Source organism: Triturus cristatus, chromosome 8 (genome assembly GCF_964204655.1).
Source record: "Triturus cristatus chromosome 8, aTriCri1.1, whole genome shotgun sequence".
Lineage (NCBI taxonomy): Eukaryota > Metazoa > Chordata > Amphibia > Caudata > Salamandridae > Triturus > Triturus cristatus.
In genome coordinates, this window is record NC_140591.1 from 949,873,187 (window position 1) to 949,900,487 (window position 27,301).

The following is a 27,301-nucleotide window of genomic DNA, read 5'->3' on the forward strand; positions in this document are numbered from 1 at the left end:
TTAAAATGTCAATCCTCCCTAAATTTACATTTTTTTAATATGATACCACTCCACTTTAAGAATCCATGATTTAAATGCTTAATAGTAGGGTAGACTGTTTTATTTGGGCTGCAAATGGGATAAGAATCGCAAGAAGAAAGTTGTGCAAAAAATACGATAAAGGCGGTATCGCGCTGCCAGATTTTCAATTATATGCCTGGGTTTTCAATTAAAATTTTTTAGATTTCTTCTATCAGATAAAGTTGGGGCAAGTAGTGCAAGGTTATGGGAGGCCTTGCTTGAGGAGGTGGGAACAGATCAGCCCTGTTTTATGTTCAAGTTTGAACACCAGAAATTCTGTATGAAAATCAAATTAAAGGTGCTGCAAGCAGTTGCGCAACTGTTGGCACAGATTTGACACACAACAAAGCTGCCATATTATAGCAAGTACGCCTCACTGTGGGACTCCCTGGGGTCACCTGAGTTCCTCGAAGACAAGTTGTTGGTCAGTCTTAGAGCAGCCGGAATTACAGAATGGGGTCAGATTTTTGAAGAACAGCAGTTGTGTTCCTGGGTCCAGTTTCAACAGATGACCAAGATGTCGTTGTCTAAGTTTAAATTTATACAGTTACAAAGTTGGGCTCAGTCGGTGAGGGAAAATAAAGAGGGGACCAATGAACTGGAAGAACATCTAATTACAAGTAACCAACAAAAGAAGGTTTTTGCAACTTGGTATAAGTTGATCATGCATATTCAAGGCAGGGGAGACAACACATCAATACAGCTGTGGGGAGGATTAATTCCGCCTACAAACGTGAAACCCTTGTGGCAAGTATCCTTCTAGTTATTATATAAGGTGAGTAAACCAGCGTATTTAAGTCTAAATCAATTGTTCTCCCTCCATAGAGCTTTTTGGTCTCCAAGGAGGCTTTCAAAACTGAAGGGTTCGACGGGAGCCAGTTGTAAGAAGTGTGGGCTCATTGATGCCAATGATATACATATGTTTCTCAGCTGCCCCTCTATTCACTGTTTCTGGAAGGATGTGTGTAAGTTTGTGTCAGATCTTTTGCACATGCAACTAGAGGTAAGCTTTGAACTTATTATTTTTGGTTTGATACCTGAGACTGGAACCAAGCCAAATTCTGATAATAAGTTGCTATTTTTTCTAATACTATTCGGAAGGAGGCTGATGTGTAAACATTGGGTTCTTCCTACTGCTCCCTCCCAAGTATAATGGCTTGATTCGGTTCTATATGTTTATGAGATAGGCAGACAAGTGGGCTTCACTCTTGGCCCCCCTATTTGAGGCAAGCAGAATCGGCGGGTCAATTCCTGAATCCTGGCGAGGTTCTCTCTTTGTTCCTATTCATAAAAGAGGGTCCCACTCCAGCCCACAAAATTACCAGATGATCGTTCTCCTTGACGTTGAAGGGAAGAGCAATGCAAGTATTCTACTTCAAGAATTTACTACCTAGGGGCGTGGCTTAGGAGTCGTCGGAGATGGCCGCCGTTCTCGGGAGCTCCACAGCAACATGAGCAACGAGGAGTCTCCAGGCTACTCTTCCCGTTTTACAGACCCTGGAAATCATCTGTGCAGACGTCGGAACTTCTCCTCTATGGTATCTGATCTTTGCGAAGGTATGAGGTGTATTCCAGCGATGCCTGTCTGACTTTCTCTTCAATCGCGGCTCGTCAGAGTTGCGGCCGCCATTTTGTTTTGTTCGTTTTCAAACGCCTCCTTCGTTTTGCCGCCAATTGCCCTTGAGCGCTTTTTTGTCATATATAATGCTCGTATGGCTTAACAAGGGCATTTCTTTGCCTCGTTTTGACATTTCCTCCTCGTTTTAAGCATTGTTTCATACAAAATATTTTCCTGGATAAATAGTTCTTTTCTCCTCATTTTAATGCTGCGCAGCGTACTTTCCTTCATTAGTTTTGCAATTATTGTGTGACTTTATTTGTGCTGATGTTTCTCTGACTCTATTGAAGAGAACGTCTGCCTACTCCTCTTCAAGGCAATGCCTCGTGGTAATAGAAATGGTGCTCAGCAAACCAGCAACTCATCTTTAGCAGATCCTAACCCTTTCACTGTCCTGCTTGAAAATATGGATGAGGTTTTCATTGAATCTGCTGATCCTAAGGGCTCTGCTTCTTCTGTCACTCGCCCCACACATAGCTCTAAATTACCATCAGCTTCGACCTCCACATCAGGAAAAAGGGTGAAAGTTAACCCACCTTCTCCTACCAATCCCTCATCTGCCATCTCCATGGAGCTCCTCCTTGAAGAAATTTGCGCTCTGAAACCATATATGGAAGAAACTAATCTACGTCTACAAAGCCTTGAAGACAACTGGTCCCAAACTGAACAAAGGGTTGTGGACCTAGAGAAACGAGTTGACTCAGTCCAAGACTCCATAAGTCAAGTTGCCCTTTTGCACAAAGAGATTGGTCACCTTAAACAACAAGTTGAAGATTTGGAAAACCATAATAGATGCAACAACCTACGCATTTATGGTCTGGTTGAAGGTCTTAAAGGTTCCAATCCAATTTAATTTTTTTTTCCAATCTTTTCTACCAACTCTTCTTGGTCTCCCTGATACTCCACCATTAAATATTCAACGTGCTCATCGCTTGGGGCAGAGCTCTCATTCCTCATCCTTTTCACCAAAACCTAGAGGTGTTATTTTATATTTTTGGGAATACACAGACTTACTCAAAGTGCTCCAAGCTGCCAAACAACGGGGAAAGATTTCATGGCATGGTTCTAATCTATTTTTTGCCCAAGATTACGCCAAGGGGACTGCGGACTGCCAGAAAAAGTTCCTGGATATGAGACCTACACTTCCCAGTCTCAATGCTCGATATGGTCTCTTCCACCCTTGTCTTACAACAACAGGACAACAAACTACGAAGACCCGGCACTTCTTCAACAATTTTTGAACACTGGTAGACAAGATCCCATGGACATATCTAGACCATAACTGTCCTGATTATCATAACATTGGTTGCTTGTTGCTTGTTTTGTTCGTATTGGCAATTTGTTTTACTTCTGATGTAGTTTGTAAATTTTTGTAATATCGTTTGTTAATTTGTTCCTTTCTTTTCCTCATCAGATATGGATATGTGGTCCCTCGCTTGTTGTTTCCTTCATTTTTCCTGGATGGCGTCCTCCTTGCTGTTGTTGTTCTGAAGTTTTCCGTTCGACGTCCTTCCTCCCCTATGTGGCTCTACCATCCCCATCTTTATTGTCTTTTTGTGGTATGTCTTTTTGTTATTGTATTTTCATATCAAACGTTTCTTTTGTTCCATCCATTTATCTTTGTCCTGTTCTTCCCCTTTACTTTTTTCAGATTTCATTTTATTCTTTGTTTATCTATTTTCCTCTTTGTTTCTATTCTTTACTCTTTTCCTTCTCTCTATTTTTCTCTTCTTGACGACTTAGGTCGTCCCACTTACTGGTTTTCTCTTTCATCTTCTCTTTTCAATTCCCACTTCTCATTTCATTTTCATGTGTTTTTCTATTCTCTAATTTCCTCTATTTCTAATTACAGTTTCTCTATGACAGTTCTCCAAATTTGTAATCGGATATGTAACGTGTCTTTCTTTGCATATATAGATACGTATTTTTCTAGCATTGTTCTTAATTCTCAATTTACAAGTTACCAGTTATTGTTTATTCTTTACCATGTATATAACTGTTTCTTCTCCAGTTTTTAGATATTTTACATATATTTAGATGTCTCTGAATATTTTATCTTTATGTTAAAGGTCTGGGCTCTCCCATTATATGTCAACGAGTTTTGTCTCATATGGCAAATTTAAAAGGAGATATTGCAAGAAATTCATGTAAAAGATATTGAGATTTCTAAATTACGCCGCCATTGGGTAGGTCATGTCTTTGCGTCTCCTGGGTCAGGGAAGCGTAATGGTGTTGCTATCCTATGCCATAAACGGTTAAATGTCCAACTCGTTAATCAAGATAATGATTCGGAAGGCAGATGGGTTGCAGTGTCCTTGTTGATTAACAAAATTCCTTTAACTATCTTTAATGTATATGTTCTCACTGTCCAGGATAAATTATCCTGGACCCAAATTCTCTCCTCTCTGATGCAATATACCGATGACTATCTCATTTTGGGTGGGGATTGTAACATGGTTATGGACCCTTTTTTAGATAGAAGGTCTAATTCTCTATTCTCACCTTCTCCCATGCATACTCTATTTACTTCCACTATTTCTCAAAGATCTCTTGTAGACTCCTGGAGACTTTGTCACCCTAACTTGCAAGAATACACGTTTTACTCACCTCCTCATTCCTCCCAATCCCGGTTGGATTATATCTTTATTTCCAAAGCCCTCATTCAACACATCACCCACTCTAACTTAATACTCAAATTAACCAGCTAGAACATTCCTTTTATTTAACTAAGACACAATCTGACCTGGATAAGCTTATTAAGGCTAAACTTTCCTTAAAAAAACTCTCCACTGAATCTGCAAATGTATTTTTACTTAAATCTAGTGCTAAATATTACAGCGCGCAGAATAAGGCTAGCAACCTTCTTGCCAATTATCTCAAAGTTAATAAAGAACGCACTAAAATTGAATCCATTGTAACTTCCTCTAATATTATGACCCATAAAGACGAGGATATTCTAGCAGAATTCACTGATTGTTATCAAAAACTGTATACGCCTGAATCCCCTCCTTTATTGTCCGACATTGCTCATTATTTGTCCTCCATTCCTTCACCCTCCTCTCCGGATGTAGATTTCTCCCCCTTGGAAGCTGATATACAATCTAAAGATATTCTGGAATCCATTCAGGTACTTAAAAGAGGTAAGGCTCCTGGACCGGATGGGTTTACCATAGAATTTTACTCACATTTTTCCTCCCTACTTATCCCTAAACTTCAACATTTATTTTCATTTTTTATAGTATCCCAGAAATCTGAAGGATCCTTTCAGGAAGCTTTAATTTGTCTCCTACCCAAAGAAAATAAAGATCACACTTTATGTTAGAACTATAGACCTATTTCGTTAATTAACCTGGATTATAAGATCTTTGCGAAAATTATTGCGCTTTGTTTGGAAACAATTTTACCAAAATTAATTGGCAAAGAACAATGTGGTTTCATCAAAGGCCGTCACCTCTCTGACAATACCCGTCTCTTTTTTAATGTTCTTAGTAAATCTCATTCCCATAAGCAGTCATTAGCTGCTGTTGTGTTAGATGCTGAAAAAGCATTTGATTGAGTTAATTGGCAATTTATTTTCTCAACTCTTATTTGGTTTGGATTTGGTCCTAAATTTCTTTCGTATATCTCATTACTTCATTCTTTTCCTAGATCTTTTATTTTAGCCAATGGTCTTGTCTCTTCTTCGTTTCCTCTCCTCAGAGGGGTCCGGCAAGGATGCCCACTTTCTCCACTTTTATTTATTTTAGCGCTAGAACCCTTTTTAACAAAAATTCGCATGAATGAAGAAATGTCTGGTTTTCCTTATGGTGATAAGCATCTAAAAATTTCTGCCTATGCAGACGACATTCTTTTATTCATTTTTAATCCTCAAACTTCTCTACCAACTTTTCTATCAGAGGTTTCAGATTACGCACTGGTATCAGGTTATAAACTTAATGTTGATAAATGTGAGATTCTCCCACTAAATAAATTTTGTTTTCATGCTGACTTTTTGTCTTCCTGTTTTCATTGGAGTCAGACTAAAATCAAATACCTAGGCCTCTGGTGCACAACTTCTATTAAAGATACTGTGACATTAAATTTAAAAAATCTACTAGTAACCCTAACTACCTCTACAACTCGTTGGCATCCCTGCTCTTATCTTGGTGGGGTAGATTCTATCAAAATGAAGTTAGTCTCAATAATTTTATTTGTCTTATCTAACCTCCCAGTTAATATCCCTAAATCCTGTTACAAGAATATCTATTCTATTTTATCAAAACTTGTATGGCAAAACAAACCAGCTAGGATGTCCTTTTCCAAACTTAAATCTCCTAAGCATTTAGGTGGAGTTAATTTCCCAGATTTCTCCTCATACCCCACTTCATTTTTTCTTACATGATCTGCTTCTTTCCTATCTGAGCATATGACTGATTCCACTTCTCAACCCTTGTGGGTAGAGGTCGAATCCTCCTTCTTTCATCCGTTCACGTTTGAGGAATTTGTATCGTTAACACACACCCCAAAGAAGTTTTCTCTTCCCATCCTTAAAAATACTTTATTTTGACAGTGCATGTCATAAAAGTAATACAATACACAATATAAATAGTAAATGAAATGAAATTAAGAATTTATAAAGCACTACACAGACCCGAGGGTATCTAGGCGCTGGATAGACACGCAGGCAGAGAGGTTGATTAGTAAAGTAAGTTAGTAAAGCCAGGTCTTTAAGCGGTTCCTGAACTGTAACAGGTTAGGTTCATTTTTAAGAGAGGTAGGCAGAGAGTTCCAGAGTTTGGTGATGGTATATGCAAAGCTTTCGCCTCCCCACTTTACTTCATGCATCTTGGGACAATCGGGTTGACACTGTCTGAGGATCTCAGTGATCTGGCCTTGATGTAGGGCTTGAAGAGTTGCGATAATTGCCTGGGGCCTTTGCCGTGAGTAGCCTTGAACAGGGCTTTGAACTGAATGCGTTTCGTAATAGGTAGCCAATGGAGCTCAGCAAGAGCTTTAGAGGCAAAGCCGGTAAGCCCAAGCAAGACTCTGGCAGTGGCATTCTGCGTCACCTGAAGTTTACGTATACTGCGCTTGCTCGCGCTAGTAAGAAGGGCATTGCAGTAGTCCAGCCTAGAGCCAACTAAGGCCATGGCCACGGTTTTCCTTAGATCAAATGGGATGACCGGGAATACATTTTTTAGGATTAATCTGGGAGTCAAATTAGAGCTTGGAGTCGAAGAGAACACAAGGTTTTATACCTTGCTGGCTGGTATTGGAGGCGAACCCATGTCACATGGCCACCAGCTGTCTGACCAGATACTTGATGTGATGCCAAACAGCATGACTTCTGTTTTTAAAGTATTTTGTTTCAAACAGTTAGCCTGCATCCAGTTCCCTGTATGACCCATGCAGTCTTTAAACCGGGAAGCTGTATCCATAGCCGGGCTATTGATAGACACAATAATCTGTGTGTCGTCAGCGTAGGACACCAGCAAGAAATCAAAGCTTCCTATTAGTTTAGCCAAGGGGGTGACGTACCGGTTAAAAAGAGTAGGGCTCAGTGACGAGCCCTGAGGGACTCCACAAGGAAGTGAGAAATCTGGGGAGATGAATACATCATGAGCCACTGATTGCGTCCTGTTGGACAGGAAAGATCTAAGTAGGAGGAGTGCTTTATTTCTGATCCCTAGCGAGGCAAGGCATTCAACCAACACATCATGATTGACTGTGTCGAATGCCACTGAGAGATCTAAAAGGATAAGGGCAGCACTACCTCCTCTGTCAAGAGTTTGCCCGACTCCCGCCATGGCCATAATGAGCCCCAATTCGGGACTATGGTGGGCCTGGAAGCCATACTGCCAGTGGTCTAGAGTGTCTCCTTCCGTAGGAAAGGAGGACAATTCCTAATTTAGGAATCTTTCAATGACCTTAGCAGGGAATGGTAGCCTAGAGACGGGTCTATAGTTGGCAGTGTCCTCTGGATCAAGATTTGATTTCTTTAAGAGAGGCAAGATGGAAGCTTTTTTCCAATCTGTGGGAAAATACCCTGTGGTAATAATATGGTTACAAATAGGCCAGAGGATGGATGCAATGGTTTCAGGCCCCAGATTCAGGATTTTGGGTGGGCAAGGGGGGATCCAGACTTGATTAAAGAGACTGATTTGATGGTCCGATTGAGCAAGATTGACAGAAAGATAGGAAGTGTGGTAGTCGAGCAGGCATCTGCTTTGGTGCGAGGAGTGTGGCTGCCACTTGGGTTGTTTTGGGGCACAAAAGCATTGAAGACTTGTTTAACTTTTAGTTGGAAGGCATCAGCTAAATAATTAAAGAATTGCTGGCTACTTTCTTGGACTTGAGTTTCAGGAAGCTTAGAGAGTTTTTTAACCATGGTAAAAAGCCTTTTAGCACAGCCGTTAGCTGCTTCTATTTTTTCTTTTATGAAGTCTGATTTGGCCTTCAGAATAAGCTTTTTGATAGGTTTGAATGGCCTCTCTGTTATTTGATTTAGTTTGGACATCCTGAGCTAGCCTCCATCCTCTTTCCAATCTTCTGCAGATTCGTTTTTGTGCCTTCAAGGACTCATTGAACCATGGTTCAGAGGGAGAATGCTTGGCTGAGTGTTGCAAAGTCAGGGGGGCCAACTGCTGTCCAGCATGGTCGATCCAGGAATGTTAGCTGCTCACTACCTTATCCAAGTCCGTAGGGATGGGCTGACTGGAATGTTTAAGTATCTTACTTAGTTCTTCTCCTTCAACCTTGTGCCGTGGACAAAAGCTAAGTGTTTATTTCGATACCTTAGTAGGCCTTTTAGATGGCAGAGTGATATCAAACATTATTGCCTTATGGTCTGACCAAATAAGTGGCAGAACTCTGTTATATGACAGATTGGGGTGATCAGAGAAGACCCCTTCCAGGCAATGCCCAGCTGAATGTGTAGGCTCATTGACCAGCTGAGTGAGTCCTGTACCAGCCATGTGGTCTAAAAGGGCTACAGTGTCTGTATCAGCAGTATTTTCAAGGTGAAAGTTGAAGTCACCTAGAATTGTGAAATTAGATTGTTTTGCCTTAAGCTCCAGGAGTTGACCTATAGATTTTAAAAAGCTGGCATTAGCTATTGGTGGGCGGTAAATAAGTATGCCATTGTAGGTATTCTGGCTGTCGAGTTTGATTTTAAAAGTTGCTGCTTCGCTCTCTGTGATATCTGGAATTGGTCTAAAGTGTATATTAAAGTCCTTTCTGGCTATGAGCGCACTTCCACCTCCCCTCTTCCCAACTCTGTCTATCCTGTACATTAGGAAATCATCAGGGAGAGCACCTAGGGGGTCAGGTTCCGAAGAGGAGTCTGCCCAGGGGTCTGTGACAAAAGCTATGTCAATTGCCTGCTCCTCCAAAAGATCAGCATTTTTAATAAGGGATCTAGTGTTGAGAAGAGTACAGCGAATTATATGCTGTCTCTAGTAAGGCCTACTTTGTTTGAGGTGAGGCATTGTTTTTTCCTGAGATCAAGAGAGGTTCCAGGGGGGCGCCCGGGCAGGGATTACTTCTAAGTCTGAGTTGCAGTAAAGTTTCCCTGGAATACTGTAAAGGATGACTTATGGGGTTATTGGGGTCAAAATCGGCATAATGGCTGGCGCTGTGCGTGGTCTGTGCGCGGATGGGCGCAGACGAACTTGCCTTTGGCGCGCCCACTGAGCGCATCCGCTGCAGCATGCGCTTGATATAGGGCAGTTGCCGTTCAATGACTGAACTGCCAACCTCTACGAGCAGAAGTGAGTACAGGCGGAAGAGAAGCGAGAGAAGCCAGAAATCAAGTCCCGCCCTCCTCTCAATCGGCACAGAAGCCGCGGTGGACCAGGGCAGAGACCAAGGCAGAAAAGGAGGGTGAGCGATGGAAGACTCAAGGTACAATTAAAATGTGCAAATTAAAACCACAAATGAAAACCAGAATGTAATTAAAATGATAGTCTGTGCAAATTCGCAAGGCAAGTTTCATTTAAAAAGAAGTACTGTGCAAGATATCAGACCTTCGGTGTAACTGCCTGCTCATGCTGTGCGTCCGCGGCAGCATGCGCTTGATATAGGGCAGTTGCCTTTTCAATGACTGAGCCGCCAACCTCCTCGAGCGGAAGTTAGTGCAGGCGGAAGAGAAGCCAGAAACCAGGTCCCACCCTCTGCTCAATCGGCACAGAAGCCACGGTGGACTAGGGCAGGGAACAAGGCAGAAAAGGAGGGTGATCGATGGGAGACTCAAGGTACAAATAAAATGTGCAAGTTAAAGCCACAAATTAAAAACAGAATGTACTTAAGATGAGAGCCTGTGCAAATTCGCATGCAAGTTTCATTTAAAAAGAAGTACTACGCAAGATATCAGACCTTCGGCGTAATTGCCTGCTTGTGCTAAAAGGAATTAAGACTGGGTAGTTGATTACAGACATCATTACATAGATCCAAATATTCCACTCATTCATCGATTGAGTATTAATCAAGTGTAAAATGAATCTCGTAGTGACATAAAATCACAAGCAGGAATAGTGCAATGAAAGGATATAAACATTTGTAAAAATAAAAAAAGATTCAAAGGGCGATCATATTAAGTGCAAAAGACAAAGTACAACAAAGACAGAAGTGCTGGTTGGCAACTTTGTACGCTAACAAAGGGATAGCTAAGATTCACTGTGTTATATTTTGGGGGGGATTAATAACTTTGTGCATCTTGTGGACCATATCCAACCTAGGAACTTAGCAATTGCACATGCAAAAAGTGCCCATGAGTCAACTGTTAGAATTCTTAATACAGTGGCACTGCTTCTTGTCCCCAAAGACTGACATGGGGGTTTCAACCACATCTTTCGAGGGCTAGCATATATGCGGGACAGACTATCAGAATATGAGGAATGGTTTCACTAACAGAACTGAAGGGACAACAATCATTAAAAGTCACATTGCATTTTTTGGTAATGAGTTTAAAGGAAGCGATCCAGTACTAAATTGAAAATAAAGTTTGCTATCTAATGGTATTGATATAATGTCTCAATGTTGATCCAAAAGGGAGTTGGATTTAATTTTCAAAAACCTTCAGGTCAGGGATGAACCCTCTACCACTCGATATTCTTCCAGTGAATCGGATGACATATAAAGCTCTTTTAGATTTTCAGCTGAGGGGATAGAAGCTCCCGTAGAATGGTCCCATAATGACTTCAGACCCATGTTCATCAGTGTGTTTTTGATGTAACAGAGCTATGTAATCTTAATGGAGTAGTCAATATCCCTTACATCCGTTAAAGCTTGGTATAATGGACCAATTTGGTAGTAGACCAGATTCTTTGCCAGAATAAAATGGGGCGAAGTTGAGCTTCATTTGTTACCAAATTCCTTCCAAGATCTATCAAGTGCAGTTTAATGAAAGTGCTCTGGAGAGAGCACGTCGTACTCCACAAGAACTTGTTCCCAGAGACTGCTAGATATGTTATGTTGGAAAAAAAACATAGTTCAAAGTCGTAGAGGACCGAGTCCAAACCAATAGCATCATAAATTTGAAGGACTGTGCTAATGGGCTTGAAAAAGGAGCAGTTACATTCTTTGAGCAGTACTCCAGCGATTTGATGACATTTCAAAACCATGATTTCTTCTTGATATTTCCAGCACATATTTGAGGCTAGAGCTATACCCAAATGGCTGAAGACATCAGTTTTTTCCAATGGCTTGTCTCTCAGTCTTACAGTTTTCCTATACGATTTATGCTGGTTGGATGTCATATGTTTAGACTTATCAAAGTTGTTGCAAAGTCATCCTGTGCCCTGGGCACCCCCCAACTTTTTGCTAACTGATGCTGGTGGTAACTGACTCTGATTGACTCTGGGCTCTGCCTAACCAGGCCCAGGACCAGTGCTATGCTGAAAGAGATACATTACAATACAGTTAAAACACCTACATACAATAGGGTACGCAATGGGATGGTGGGGTACCCCTGTGATTGGCATGACCTACCCTATTAGTCCCTAGTATATAATAGGGCAGGGGGATTGAAACTACCTAAAAGTCCTCAGTACCCTGGGGCATGGCAGTTTTGAGGCCAGCAGCTCTTTTTGCACTTGCATGTGTGCACTGTTGAAGCCTGAGGTCAGTTTAGAAGCAGCACTGGGTGCCAGGGCTGATTTTAAAAAGTAAATTGTGCCCAAACTCAACTTTGGTGTTTGGGGCACTTAAAATGGATAACCTACAATATTTTGGCATATTATGGACCCCCAGGGTCTCCCCTAGGTATCACAGGGGTGGGGGTCAGGTAGTTATAAGGTACACCCTTATAAAATGAGTTTTTATATGCCTGTGTAAAGTGAAATTTCACATTTCACTCCCCACATTGTGGTACGGCCCTACTCAAATTCGACTTTGATGCTAGGAGCACTGTAGAGGGAGGATCTGCAATATTTTTACAGGTTCAGAACCCCAAAAGTCTCCCCTAGTTGCACATGGGGGTGGGGTTCCTGTAGATATAAGACAAGTACTTATAAAATATATTTTTGTAAGTCCTGGTGCTGGAAAAATGGCCCAAGTCATTTTCCCATTGCAAATCCCCTGTTACATAGGTTAACATGGTAGGAAGTTATTGATTAATAACTATGGATAGGAGAGGGCTAGACATGCCATTCAAAGACTTCCCAGAATGGTATTATTACATCCAACAATATCATATTGTTAAATTTCTCCTAAAGTGTACAGACAAGAAGTTATAAGACTTTCTTGTTTGTAAATCCAAATTCAGCCTTCCAGTGGTCTGCCCTGATTGGTCAGAGTTAAGTGGATTAGCCATCCTGCATTGTAGAGGTGATAAATAGCCCCAGGGGTTGACCAGCTCTGCTGGGAGTGCAGTGTGCTGTTCCATAGGAATGCCAGGCCAGGGGGAGGAGTCGTAAACCATGGTCTTCAAAGAATAGAGCAGAGGCCAGTGTCATTTACAGCTCTGAACTTACCACCTCAGGCAGATGGTAGGATTAAGGAAGGTATGAGCAGATGCAGGGGGGAGAGTTTAAGTAAATTAGCCATCCTAGGGGTGTGTTTAGCCAGCTCTTACCTCCTTGCTGGAAAATCAGTCCTTATGGATTTGGAAGATTTGATGCACTCTGTGACAAAATAATGCCACACTCTACAGGATGTGGTCATAACTTTCAGGAGTTACCCTGCTCCCATTGGTCAGAAGTTACCTCCTGCATGACCCAGAGAACTTGGAATAAATATCTGAGAGGGGCAGAGCCCTCCAGATCTGCTGCTTGAAACTTACTGAAGCAAGAAGTGCCCTGCTGAGATGTTTTGCTGAACAAAGATTTCTGAGGTCTGACCTCTGAAAACTGCACCATCTGAAACTACAGCCCAGTGGATTATTTTGCTGAAAACGAACTAAAGAGTAGACTCCCTGAATGCTACAGGTTAAAAGAGCTCAACTGGAACATCACCAACTAAATCTTCACCTTGGAGAACCATCAGTGGATTTGTAAGGGTTTTGTACCAGTGGATTTTGGGACCTGACGTCCTTAACTTTCAAGGACCATCTTGGAGCTTCCAGACCCTTGGAGTAAGTGTGAGACACTTTGGGACCCCTTGAGGAACTAAAGGAAGAAGTTCAAGAAGTTTGGAGAACTTTGGAGCAACTTTGAAAAAAGCTCCATAGAGGGACCGACTCAACCTGGCCAGCCAGGCCGCCTGCCTTCAACCGCAAGCCGTCCAAGCCAACCAGGTTCGTCCTGCTAAAAGCTCCATAGCTTCAACTTCCAGAGATTGACCGGGACCAGGAGAAATCTGAAGCTGGCAAACCTTCACCGGATCCGGCTACATGAGGAGCATCGAGAGACCCTGCGAGAAAAAGCTCCAGAAAGGTTTCTAAGTCCGCTCGTAGAAAAGGGGACCAAGAGCAACCGCGAGAGCCAAGCCTCCTGCCTTCCATCGTGTGTCGACCTGGATTCCTGGGTTGTCCTGCTGAAGCAATCTTGAAATATTTTCTACGTCTGCTCCAGGGAAGTTGACCGGGACCTCGTCACAAGTCAAGCCAGCGAACCCTCACCGGATCCGGACTGGCTGGGAGCTTTGAGGACCCTCGGGAAGAAAAGCTCCAGAAAAGTTTCTAAGTGTGAAGGTAGAAATTGAGACCAGGACCTGCCGGGAGCTGTAGCCTCTCAGGGCTTCATCGTGCCCGGCCTGAAACTTTGACTTTGTCCGGTCTATCGCGAGCAGGTATCATAATATGGTGCTATAATCTTCTAAGTGCTATATTTTATAAAATCTTTGAAAATTCATATCTCCGGTTCCCTACATTGGATTCTTGTCATGTTGGTGTCATTTTAAAGATAAACATATTTCCTATTTGTATAAATTGGTGTTGGATTTGTATTATGTGTTGTGTCTTAATTATTTACTGAAATGGTGTTTTTAAATGCTTTACATACCTGTCTTTGAAGTTAAGCCTGTCTGCTCGCAGCCACGTTACCAAGGGTTGAGCATAGGAATAATTTTCCAAGACCTATGCTGAGTCCTATCATGTGTTAGTGGCCTTATTGCCAGTGGCAGACCTACATTTGCCCTTACCAATAACCCACTTTCCAACAAGAGTTCATTACCAAGCCCCACATTTTGCAAAATTCTTTAAAGCGGAGCAGAGCACACTGTAAACCACTTGGAGTTTTTTAGACTAGGGAGCATATTATGAGTTTGGCAGTCCTCCTGCAGCATCACACCGGTGCACTTAGGGGTGATCTATGTGTAATAAAAGGAGAGTTTGAGGCTTGGCAAGTAGTTTTAAATGCAAAGTCAAAGTGGCAGTAAACTGTGCATGCAGGACCTGCAGTGGCAGGCATGAGACAGGTTTGAAAGGCTACTTCTGTGTGTGGCACAAGCAGTGCTGCAGGCCTACTAGCAGTGGCATCTGGTGACATTTGAAAGTGGTAGGCATAAATGTTCAAGATGAATGCCCAGTGGCGAGCGAGCGAGCCCGACTGTCATAAGGTGGGTTCAGGGTGTTATCCTCCTTGAATTCTTTTTTAAAAGAATAGTCAAATGGTACATTTTCAAGAAAATGTGAGAAAGTATGAAGGTTAATAAAGCAATTGTGAAAGTGTAGTTATATAGTGCTGTCAGGTTATGAATGTGACACAAACTACTGCCTGATCTATGACCCCCTTGCAAACTAATTATTTTATTTATGCAAATTTACTTTTTTCGGCTTTGCAGCATGCAAGTACAGACTTCCATCGGGGCACAGCATGGTCAGTAAGATTGGGGGGGTGAGCTTCATATTTTACAACAATCACACTAGCAAATCATGTTAAAATACATTATGTGACAAGCAGGGTGCATGAGAGGGGCTGAAGGGGCAGTGGAAAGGGAGAGGAGTGTGGGTTGATAGGAGAACTAAGTGAGAGAAAGCAATCATTTGTAAAATTATTAACATTTTTTAGGACTGTTAAAACAGGAAGAGAGTGTATGTATGTTTTTGTCTGTGTGTATGTAAAGATTGCTTCATTTCCGCTACTGCAAATTGTGTGCACAGTTGCCACACAATGAACATTTTAAATGGAAGCAATTGAACAAAATACAAATTTGAAAGTGAATTCTTCAAACAAATGGAAATGCACCAGTTTACAGTATCATTTTGTTACACACCGATGTCAACCCAGGAAAACTACATGCCATGAACTGATGCAATCTGTGAAATCGCAAGTATGGCTGGAGTCAAAGTCAATGGAACAACTGAAGGGAAATGAACAATACTAGTCAGACACTTAAATCAATGTAAAGTACAGCAGCAGGTGCATGAATCTGAGCGGATTATGTTTACAAGCCCAGCAATTTGCCCTATGCTGAACTGATTCCATGAGGGCCAAATCTGTGGATGAGACCATGCCCAAAGCTCATAAGTACTAACATTACACTTATCATGGGAAACGAAACCATGGGCAAAGAAACAGCTGTGCTTAAAATATGTAAATAAAAAACTGTCAGACGTAAGTGACTGTTTCCACTGTGCCTTGCAACTAATATTCCACATCTAGGAGTTCAGTACGTAGGAGGTAAAAATGAGTGTTATTTATTAAAAATAAATGTATTTGAGAAATGAATGCACCAGGTTATACACAAAGATCTCTACAAAGGCTGCCTTAGTCTTCTGAGCTCTCTTCCTTGCTCAATATGGAAAGGGGGAGATTTTTCCCATCACTTGAGCTCAAGAGATGACCACTGGGGCCATGCCCTATAGATCCCTCAACCTTACTCCAACCTGCCTGGGTCTATGTAGCAAATAAACTTTACAGAAACACCACCTGTGCCTAGGAGAGCAAGGTTACAGCCAAGGGAATAGCCAGAAAATTAATATACCCGCTAGTTCGAATCAAAGCTCTTATGGCATCAAGCAAACAAAGCAAGTCATCACAACCCTAACCTAAAAAGCTCTCTTGTCTCTTCCATCCAAGCATATATACATTCATCCTTCCATTCACCTGCTGATATCTACAATTTCACTTTTACATTTGGTCATCCATTCATTCTTTTGGCTATTATTCAGTCTTTTGCCATTCCATCCATCCATCCATCTTCAAACCTATGCATCCATCACAAAATCTATCTCTTCATCTATCTACCCTTTCACTCATCCATCTCTCCATCCACCCTTTCACTAATCCACCCATCCATACTTTCTGTCATTCATCCATCCTCTTCACTCTATCCATCCACCCTTGCACTCATTTATTCATCTTCCCTTTAATTCAGTCATCCATCCATCCTTTCACTCAGACATCCAATCATCCATCCTTTTACTCATCCTTCCACCCAACCACTCATCTATCCACCCAGTTTAACACAGTTGTTTTATAATTCAAAAAATGATATATACAATGAAAAAATGAGAACAATTGTGCGTAGTGTCCCCAGTGAAAACAGGAACCTAAGGTATTGGTGACATATTTGTGACAGTTTTTACAAGGTTTCCAAAAGTGTTATAAAAGTTGACCATTGTCAAATATACAAAGAATGAACCGCGACTATATACAGTGATACGGGCTGGTTTAATGGTTCGCTTTCTCTTTATGTCAACGACGTTTCAACCCTTTGTGCAGTGGAGGGTCTCATCAGGACCTAAGGATGTAGGGACATCTAGGAAGAGAAGGATTATGTAAGTGTGTAGCCCATAAATTGGCACCAATGCGAGAACTTGGGGTAAAAAGGCATTCAGTTCAAGGGTACCCGGTAGATAGACTGCACAGCTGCATGAAGTGTGAGTGCCACAAGTGAGTGATAGAAATAGAAACAAGATACTCACAAGGAAACCCAGCCGGGTACTGATTATGTGAGAGGGAAAAATAGAGAAAAATGGTTCAACCGATTGATCATCAGGAATTGCTGGTCATAGTGGTCTGAGTACCACTACCTATATTTTTTATCAGTAAAGAACTTACCCCCAAGTGAGGGTGAGGAAGGGCTGGCAATCAATGGGTAGCACTGTGCTTAGAATGAAGCGATGACACACTACAGCGTGTGTGGACTGGTAGTATGATTTGGAACTCTGTGGAAAATAGGAAACCCCATCAAATCATGCGTGGTGTAGGATTCTGTAAAAGAGCCCATAGGAGGTATTCTTACTGGAGTCAATGAAGTGGAATACCCATAGTGCACAGGAAATGCTGGTGCGCTGACCTTTGTCTCATGCCGCTGATATGTTCACAAGGGCAATGTGGTAGTCCGTAACCTGTAAATAGCAGGGATTGTGAAATAACTGGGTGTTATTCGGCGCTAAATGGTAGTGAGGCACATCGCGTTCAGGCGGAGACAGGCATTCTTACCCGATTACAGTGTTTGCAGCACGCGTTCAATATTAGCGTGCTTACAGCCGACAGCGTGAGTCTGTCTGCATGGGTCTTTTAGTGAAATGAATCCTGTGAAATAACAGGAATCAGGGGATTAGTGCATGATCTAATATCATGAATAAAGAATTAGATCAAATTAATTGTGAGGATGTCCATATGGGCACATCTCTGTACTGCCACATTCTCACCTTGATAAAAACTGGAGTTCCTTTAGCACGTGACGGTCCAACGTGTGGGCAGCATGACAGCATGTGTCCGTCTACTGGGGTGGCCAGATGACAATGAGCGGGTTCTGGTCTCGCCTTTAGATAGAGCGAGGTACCGCTGAAACCAGATTGACCTGCAGGCATCACTAGTGATTGCTGCTGGCGGTGTTATCCGTTTCCAGTGTCAAATTGAGAAAAGAGAAGAAATTCCTGAGGTTTGGGTCAATATAGAAGTGAAAAAAGAAAGTATAGAAAGTAGAAATAGAAAAGTAGAGATTTGCAAGGTGGCTTTGTGTGGGCTATTGCGAGCAGGTTTAATATTGTCTCCACCTTACTTCGTAAACAATTGTGAAGCGGTACGTTTGACATATTTATGGCACGTTAATGATTTCTCACTTGTGTAGAATAAGGGTGGCTAACGGTAGCAGTGTTTGGTATGGAACAAATATTATGCTGAAGAAGACATATTTGTAACATTGACAATTGGTAAACTACTGTAGGCTGTATGTTTTCACACCGTCTTTCCAATAACTGTTACAACAGCTGAGACCACACAGGGCCTTGTGTGCAATGATTTGAGCAAGTCTAGTGGGCTGACAGTTCGTGTTTGAAACCGGTCCCGAAAAAACGGCAGCTCAGGGGTTAGCTGTATCATGTAATGAATCACCGGATAACATACTGCATAGGTGAAAAGCCGCACACATATGGCACTACATACATTTTTCTTAAGTTCATATATAATTAATAATTACACTAAGTAGGATACATGCACATATTGAAAAATATATAAATAATTGCATAATCGAACGTACACTCGTGAGGCCGCTAGAGTGTGGAACTAGATGCATGTGCCCAAACACAGGGCATTTACAGTCACGATAATGAATGAATGTATCAAACAGTTTGATTTGTACACATCTGTATTCGTGGATGTCCAGGTGTGGTCTCTACTCAAAAGTTTGTTCAGTCAGCGTAGGGATATGACAGGTGGCAAGAACTATATACAAGCTGGTGTGTAATCATACAAGTGTATACCTGTGGGTGTGCTGTACAGGGTACCTATTGTTTAATCGTGTGCAACCTAAATTAGTGTGTTAATTTGGTCACAAAGCCTCGCCATTCTTTGGCGGAGTTGAGCCCATTGGCTATGGAATTGGCTCGCTCTATCCAACGACATTCAAGACGCTGTAGAATCTGCTAAATGTTTCCACCTCTTTCAGACAATGTCAATTACTTATCACCTAATATCTTCAGCAGTGTGATTTTTTTCATTGAAATGAGACACCAAGGGGGCATTGGCAACAGAGCACAGTATACAGCTGCGATGTTGTCCAATGCGAGCCTTAGCTGGTTGTTGAGTTTGTCCAATGTATGGCAGACCACACAGGCACCAAATGCAATACACCACATTTCGTGTGTTGCAATTGGAAAATAATTCCAGTGTGTGCTTCACATTTGCGTGTTCGAAAGTACTGGTGTTAAATGTGAAGGTGCAGGAGACACAATTGCCGCATTTGTGGTGCCCTTTGATATCTGGTAAGACCCATGTGGACTGTAATGTGTTGGTTTTTTGCACAATAGTCTCAGTGGATGATCTGACTAGGTGATCCCTAATGTTCTTACCCCGCTTTAAGGAAAAGATGGGGGTGTCAATCTCTGTGTCAATACGTTTGATTATATCCCAGTTTTTTGTTATAAGATTGCGAACTTTGTTAGTGTGTACTCCAAATGTGGTGACACAGATAAGTCTGTCAACTGAGGCTTTCTCTCTAGTGGTTAGAAGATACCCCCCCTGGACAGAAAAGGGCGCGTTTCAATGATTTCTTTACTAATCTATTAGGGTACCCTCTTGCCACTAGTTTAGCTTTCAGTGTTTCCGCCTCCAGCATATAATCCTCCTTATGTGTACAATTTCTGCCCAGGTGCAGTAACTGACCAAAGGGTAACCCATCCCGTAGTGCGTGAGGATGATGGCTTCTATATGATAAAAGCGTGTTCCTCTCAGTGGGCTTCCTGTGGAGGGAAGTGTACAGTGTCCCATCAGTATGCTGGATATTAATATCTAAGAAGGCTATGGTGGACTTATGTACAGTGGAGGTAAAAGTCAAATGTGTGTGAATGCTAATGAGGTACATTACAAAGCTGTTGAATTCAGTCTCACTGCCAGACCAGATGAGAAAAATGTCATCTATGTACCTATTCCAACACTTAATGTTGGAACGGTACATGTTGGTGACATTGAGGGCAAATTTCTGTTCTACATGGCCCTTGTAAATGTTAAATAAAACAATGTTGCCAAAGTGCACTCAGTACAACCATTTAGACAAGAAGTTCTATGGATGGTTTTAAATCAGGTGTGCATCATAGCCAATGAGCTGTGTCCAATGGGGTCTATGAAACGAAAGAAAACCAAGTGTGCAAGGGGAACAACCCTTCCTGCTGGCAGGAACCCAATTCTAATTACAAATAAATTGTTATCAACAGGTTCAAACTGAAGTTTTCATGAAGGTTACACACTTTGAGTAAAGTTCATAATTTCACTCTGTAATTTTTAATGTTCTTTTCAGTCACTAGGAGCATCAAATTCCATTCAATCCATGGTATTCATTGACAGCCCTTCAAATTCAATCCATGGCAAATTTAGAAACCCAATGCATTTCGGGTCAGAACATGACCCTTTGTCAGGGGTCACTAACCAGGGCTCTACAGATGAAAAATAAAAGAGGGAGGCTATTTGTCTTGCAGTCCACATTGGTTGCTCAACATAAACACACACATTTCTAGTGGATTAACAAAACAAACCATGCACCGAGTGACTTAAAGAATAAAATGTACCATAAAAAGAACATTAAAAATCACAGAGTGAAATTATGAACTTTACTCAGTGTGTAAACTTCATGAAAACTTCAATTTAAACCTGTTGATAACAATGTAATTGTTATTAGAATTGTGCTCCTGCCAGCAGGAAGGGTTGGTTCCCTTGCACACTTGGTTTTCCATGTAAATGTTGGCCAAGTTTGGCACAAAAACGGCTCCCATGCTAGTCCCAGAGCACTGTTTTTTTTTTGTGTGTCCTCATTCTGCTAACCTTCTTGTTAGGGTGTACTCTGATCCCTCTAGGTCTTACAAGGGGGGGCTTGACCGGTGACCCATAAGGCGATCCTAAGTGTTGACCCACAAACGTACTGCTTATTCCACTTCCATCTCCTACACCCACCGATACCGCCAGTAGGAGAAAATAGTAGCCGACAGCAAAATTGGCTTAATCATAGGACTCACGTTTCCTTCTCTCTCCACCTCAGCAATGGAGCCCAAATTGTCCTCCCACTTGTAGGATCACATGCCATATCAGACTCACTGGTGTATATTATGTTTCTAAGGCACTCAGGGGCATATGTATCAAACTCCCGTTTAGCGAATCCTAATTTGCGATATTTTGCGATTCGCAAATTGAGATTCACTAAGCGGGATGTAAAAAATTAATCGCAAATATATTGCGATTTCTTAAAAATCGCAAATTATTCTCAGACACCCGTTTTGCGATTTCTTAATAGCGAAATTCGCTAATTAAGAAATCGCAAAAACGGGAATCTGCAATCCAGGTGCAGGCTGATGACATCACAAACAGGAAACTTGAGTGATTTCCTGCACCTGCTCACCTGAGCCACACCCAGAGGCTGCTTGGGGAGTGTGAGGAGGCATCCCAGGGGATTCCACCAAACAACAGCAGGGCAAGGATGCAGAGAAGAGGAAGAGAAAGCATAAGTTCTCAGAAAAGGAGCAGGAGGTCCTCATTGAGGAGATGGTCTGCAGCCATGAGCTCCTCTTCGGCAAGAAGGCACTGCGTGTCCCAGAGGCGAGGAAGAGGAAAATATGGCTTGAAATACAAAATAAGGTGAATGCAGTGGGAGTCACCACTCGTACCATCGAAGAGCTGCACAAGCGGTGGCACGACATGCGCCAGAGGTCCAAGGAGAGGGTGGCAGCCAGACTGAAGGACGCAAATCAGACTGGAGGAGGACCATCCACTGCAGAGCAGCCAACACCCCATGAGGAGCTTGGGGAGTCAACTCTCCTGCCTGAGAGCGTTGGTGGTGTGGCTGACATAGACAGCTCCGACCCTGCATCCAGCAGTCAAGGTAAGATACATGCAAAATCAATCTGCACTCCTCCCCATCCCATGCACACTTCCCCAAATGCGCATAGTAAACTCCCAAAATTTCATTCCAGCCCAGGTCTTACAGCACACCCAGCAATGCATCATGGGACTCGTAGTACTATGTCTGACAGTGTGTCCATGAGACAAAGGAAATTTAATGCAACATGTGGGTTGGGGATAAGTGAATGTTACAGTGTCAGAGGTTAGCCAAAAAAAACTGTAGGAACTTTATTGATTGCCACATGCAGACAATAACACAAACTCATGTAGTCCCCTTTACATCCACAGCACATTCCAGGGCACAAGAAGACAGCGCAGAGGGAGAGGAGCCTGCACACCCTGCGGACTCCAGTGACGACACTGAGCAGCAGCCTATACAGCGCAGGAAGCGCGCACATGTGCCCCCACTGCCTCCATTTGAGGATGAATTACCTGCCACAGGGGATGGCACCGACAGGAGAGAGGGGAGTCAGGGTGTGTCACACATGCCCATTCATGACACACAAAGGCCAAGGAGTAGACAACAGGACACATGCAGATCAAGGCCCAGGAGCAGCACTGAGACTGAAGCAGAAGGATCCGTGTTCTCAGGCCTGGAACAGAGCATGCTGCTGGAACAGCGCCTGAAAAGCAAAGCACTGAGATCAATAAATAGGCAGCTATGCCGCATACACAACGAGCAGAAGAACATGGGGGAGGGCTTCATGGCCATGGCAGGGGCGATCCGTGAGCTCTGTGACACTTTGAGGCAAAACCAAGCCGCCAATGACAGGGCTGGCCGACGTGCCAATGCACGCCTCCACAACTTCACGAAGGCCGTGAACCGCCTCTGCACCAGCACCCTCACACGCAGAAGCGTAACTATGCAGGTCGAGATGGCGCACTGCTGCCAGGATATAGCCTGAGGACTTGCGCAGGTAACCACTGCTGTGGAGCAGCTGCAGACGGCCAATGCTGGTGGCAGCGCACTCATGGCCTCTTCCGACAGTGAGGACACCTCAAGTCGGAGCAGCGTCACTCCCACCTTGCCAGGGGAAAGACGACGCAGTGCCAGACAGGGCGCATGGACAAGGGAACACCATGGGGGGCACTCAGCCTGGACGTCCCCGTAGGAGGTGAACATGTGCGGTGACACTTACAGCAACACGGGTGAATGAACCCTACAATGCTGTTTGCACAGTTACTTGTGCCTTACCTGCACTGTGTGCACAACATGTGCTGGGGACAGCTACTATTTCTTTAATGTGAAGTGTGAATAAACACTTCACACATCATCAAGCTTTGTTGTCTCATTTCATCATTACTCACCTAGAAGTAGCTTTGTGTGATCTCTGTCCGTTTCTGGCGTCCAGCAGCTGCCCCAACTCCTGCTGCAGGTCTGGCAGGGGGAGCAGGGCGCTCTTCATCCGATGTGTCTGTATCGGTCACATCAATTGTGGTGCCTTTCCTCATTGCCATGTTATGTAGCATAGCACAGCTTGCCACGATTTTACAGCAGGTCTCAGGGCTGTATTGCAGTGCGCCTCCACTTTTATGCAGGCGACTGAAGCGGCTCTTCAGGATTCCAAAGGTACGCTCAATGACGCAGCGTGTAGATCTGTGTGCCCTGTTGTAGCTCCTCTCACTTGCATTTGCAGGATCCAGATATGGGGTCAGGATGAAGTCGCGCACTGCATAGGCACTGTCACCTGCATGGACAAACACAATAGGTAAGTCAATGTCCCCCCCCCTCAAGTGATGTAGTGGATGTATTGATGTGTGCCATGTATTTACCTAGCAGGTACCCCTCCCCAAACTCTCCAGCACTCAGACGTCTGTGTATTCCACTGTGTCTGAAGATGAAGGAGTCATGTGTACTGCCGGGGTATTTGGGTATGATGTCTGAGATGAGATACTTTGCGTTGCACACAATCTGTATATTGAGGGAATGGTAGCATTTCCGATTTCTGTAGACATATTCAGTTGCTGATGGGGGTGTGATGGCCACATGGGTCCCATCGATGCAGCCAATGACGTGGGGGAAACGTGCAATCTGGTAGAAGTCCAGTTTTGTTTGCTGTAATGCCTGTTGGGTGGTGGGGAAGTATATGTGACGTGATAGCCTCTGTAGCATTGCATCTAGAAAGGCATGGAAAAAGCGCGAAAGTGCACTCTGTGACACCCCACCAACCTCCGCTATTACCCGTTGAAAACTCCCTGATGCCAGGAGGTGCAGGGAGGACAGGACCTGCACATGTGTGGGAATTGTTTGTGTCCTGCGTGTAGGGTGTTCCAAGTAGGGTTTCAGCTCCTCAATCAGGTCCATTATGGTCTGTGGGTGCAGCCTGTACTTGTCATAGATGTCCTCTTCAGTGTGCTGGAACAGAGTGATGCGCAGCCTGAATATACGTTCCTGTCTCATTCTCCTCTGTGCAAGAGCCCGAATACGCAGCCTCCTGGCTATCACAAACATTGCAGCCATTGTGGGTGGGTCTGTTGCATTGTGGGGTGGTTTAAGTACCTTGCACCAGTTTACCACCTGCATGCAATTGGTGTTAATAGCGATTTCTTAATTAGCGAATTTCGTGAATTCGCAATTTGCGATTTTTTCATACATGTGTCAGCGAATTCTTATTTTGCGATATCCTTTTAGCGAATTTCGCTGGGTTGAGAAATCGCAATTTAAGAAATCGCATGGAAAATCACAAAACTGTTGTTTCGCAGCCTAAGAAATCGCTAAATTAGCGATTTCTATGTTTTCGCTAAAGATGTGTGTCATACATGTGGAATTGCGAAAAATCAGTCGCAAACGCTGCTTTTTGCGATTAGCAGCGTTTGCGACTAATTTTTGCTTTCATACATATGGACCTCAATAAACAATGGTGTGCTTCCTGATTTCCATAGTCTACATATCTCCCGTCTAGCCAAGAGAATCACATAAAACAAAAAAATGTTGTTGCACGCTGAAGATTGCACATCTTCCTTCAAACTTAACCCCCAAAAAATCAGGCGAGTACAAACTGTAATCTGCATCACAGTTGTTTCCCTAATAAAGTCACAAACTGAGTTCCAATAAGAAGATATTTTTAGACATGACATGAATAGGTGGATATCATCTGCCGCTATGAGCATACATCTAGCGCAGTTGTACGAGATGCTGGTGATCTTAGATAACTTCGCAGGTAACCAGTACACTCTATAGGTGGTAAAAAAGTGATTTATTTTAAGTGGTGCAGGTTTAACTACTGTTCGTAGAATGTCGTTGGAGTCCCGCCACATTTGCATCAAATCCTCTTCTCCAAAATCCTGACCCCAGAGTTTTATGATTTCAGTTTCTAATTCCTTGTCTGTTTCCAAAAGGGCCCAGTACCAAAATTACATCTCTCTTTTCCACTGATCAATTCTCGTCACCTGACTAAATTTTGTTTCTTCGTCCTCCACCTAATCTTGTGTAGCCCACCAGGAACTTAATTCATAATATTTAAATCTAGTTAGCTGCCCCTTACACAAATTATTCAGAGCTTCCCAACTCATCATATTTAATCCCTGCTTAAGATCAGCCCAATAGTAGATACCCCCTGATTTCGGAGGCTGACTAAGCTGGTCCCTCAGACATTCAGGGGTTCCGGGAGAATCCCATATTGGGGCATAACTCGAGAAATAAGGAACTTTCAGTATTTTTCCCACATACATCCACGTACTCAAAGCAGCCTTCAAAACCTTCAATCATACTTTCTTAAAAAACTTAAAGTCTCCGCTTTTAAAAAGAAAATGCCGTTGACCATGCGGGATATCCTCGAGCATAGCCTCAAAAAGTGAGCCTATAGATGACTTATCTATCTTATTTGCCAACATGCGTACATTTTTAAAGTGAAAAGCAAAACTATATACTAACAGATCAGGAAGTGCCAATCCGCCCAACCTCCAATCTTCTCCTCAACTTCTTCCAGGATATCCTGGGACCTTTTGATGCCTAAATGAAACTTCCTATTTTACCCTGGAGTTTGGCTGTCTTCTTTCCTAAAAGTTAAAGGAATAGAATTAAAAAGGAAAGTGATTTTTGGAAGGATAATCATTTTTATCAAATTCACCCGACCATATATATTTAAGGGGAGGTTTGCCCATTTTAACAATAGCCCTGCCACTTCCTGACTCGTTTTCTTCCAGTTAATTTTTGTGATATCCTCAATCCTCTGTGTAATTAAAATCCCTAGGTATCATATTTGAGTTGTTACCCCATGGCTCTTTAGGTCCTGGTTCCACTCCATTATCTTGGTTTTATCTATATTTACTTTATAACCAGGGACCTGACCAAATGGCTCTGCCTTCCTAATTAAGTTCGGAATTGCATCCTGTGGGTTTCTTGTATACAACATTAGATCATCTGCATACAAAGCTAATTTGACTTCAAAATCATTTGATCTAAAAGGAAGGATAGTGGTGTCTGCTCTAATCAAATTTGCCAAAGGCTCTATGTGCAAGTTAAAAAGAAGTGGGGACAGGGGACAACCCTGCCTTGTGCCCCTAAAAATGTTGAACCAGTCAAACAACTCCCCATTTACCAAGACCCTAGCTTTTGGACCATAGTACAACTTTTGCACCGCCATAACTATATTCTGTGGAAATCCAAAGCTACGTAAGGACCCTCATAAATATGCCCAATGCACCTGATCAAACGCTTTTGCTGCGTCAACCGCTACTATGGTAAGAGGAACATTCCGTGTCTCAGTTATATCTACCACTCCTACCAGCTAAAAGGTTAATTCGTTGAGTTGTCTCCCAGGAATAAAGCCTCTTTGATTGGGATGGATAACCTGTTTTATAACCTTAGCTACCCTATCTGCTATGACACCGGAAAAGATCTTGTAGTCCCAATTTAGTAGGGAAATCGGTCTATATGAGTCAACTCTCCTTGGGTCTTTATTTGGTTTTAAAATCAAAGTTACTATAGCCTCTGACCACGACCCAGGTGCATTCTCCCCACTAATATAAATTGCTTTAAACAGAACTTTTAAAACTGGAATTATTGTATCCATAATACATAGAAAAACCTTTACTGGAAGGCCATCTGGCCCTGCAGCTTTCCCCTTTACCATTCTCTTACACTGAACTCTAATCTCTCCATCCGTAAACTCCCCTTCTAAGGCTTTCTGTTGTTCATTAGTTAGCTGAGGGAGAGTCGTTAATCTTAACCACTCAGTAATGGCCTCTAGATCAGGTTGAATATTCTCTCTATATAGATCTCTCATAAAACTACAGGTCTCTCGATAGATATCAACATTGGTATGCAGTAATTCCCCTGAGCTTCTACTGGTAAGCTTTCGAATAGTATTTCTAGCTCTGTCCACCTTGGCCTTCCAAGCTAGTAGGGAGCTGCATTTTTCTCCATAAGCAAAGTGCCGGAGCTTACTGGCTTTCCATTTATCAGATACTTTGTTATCGATCCGCCCTT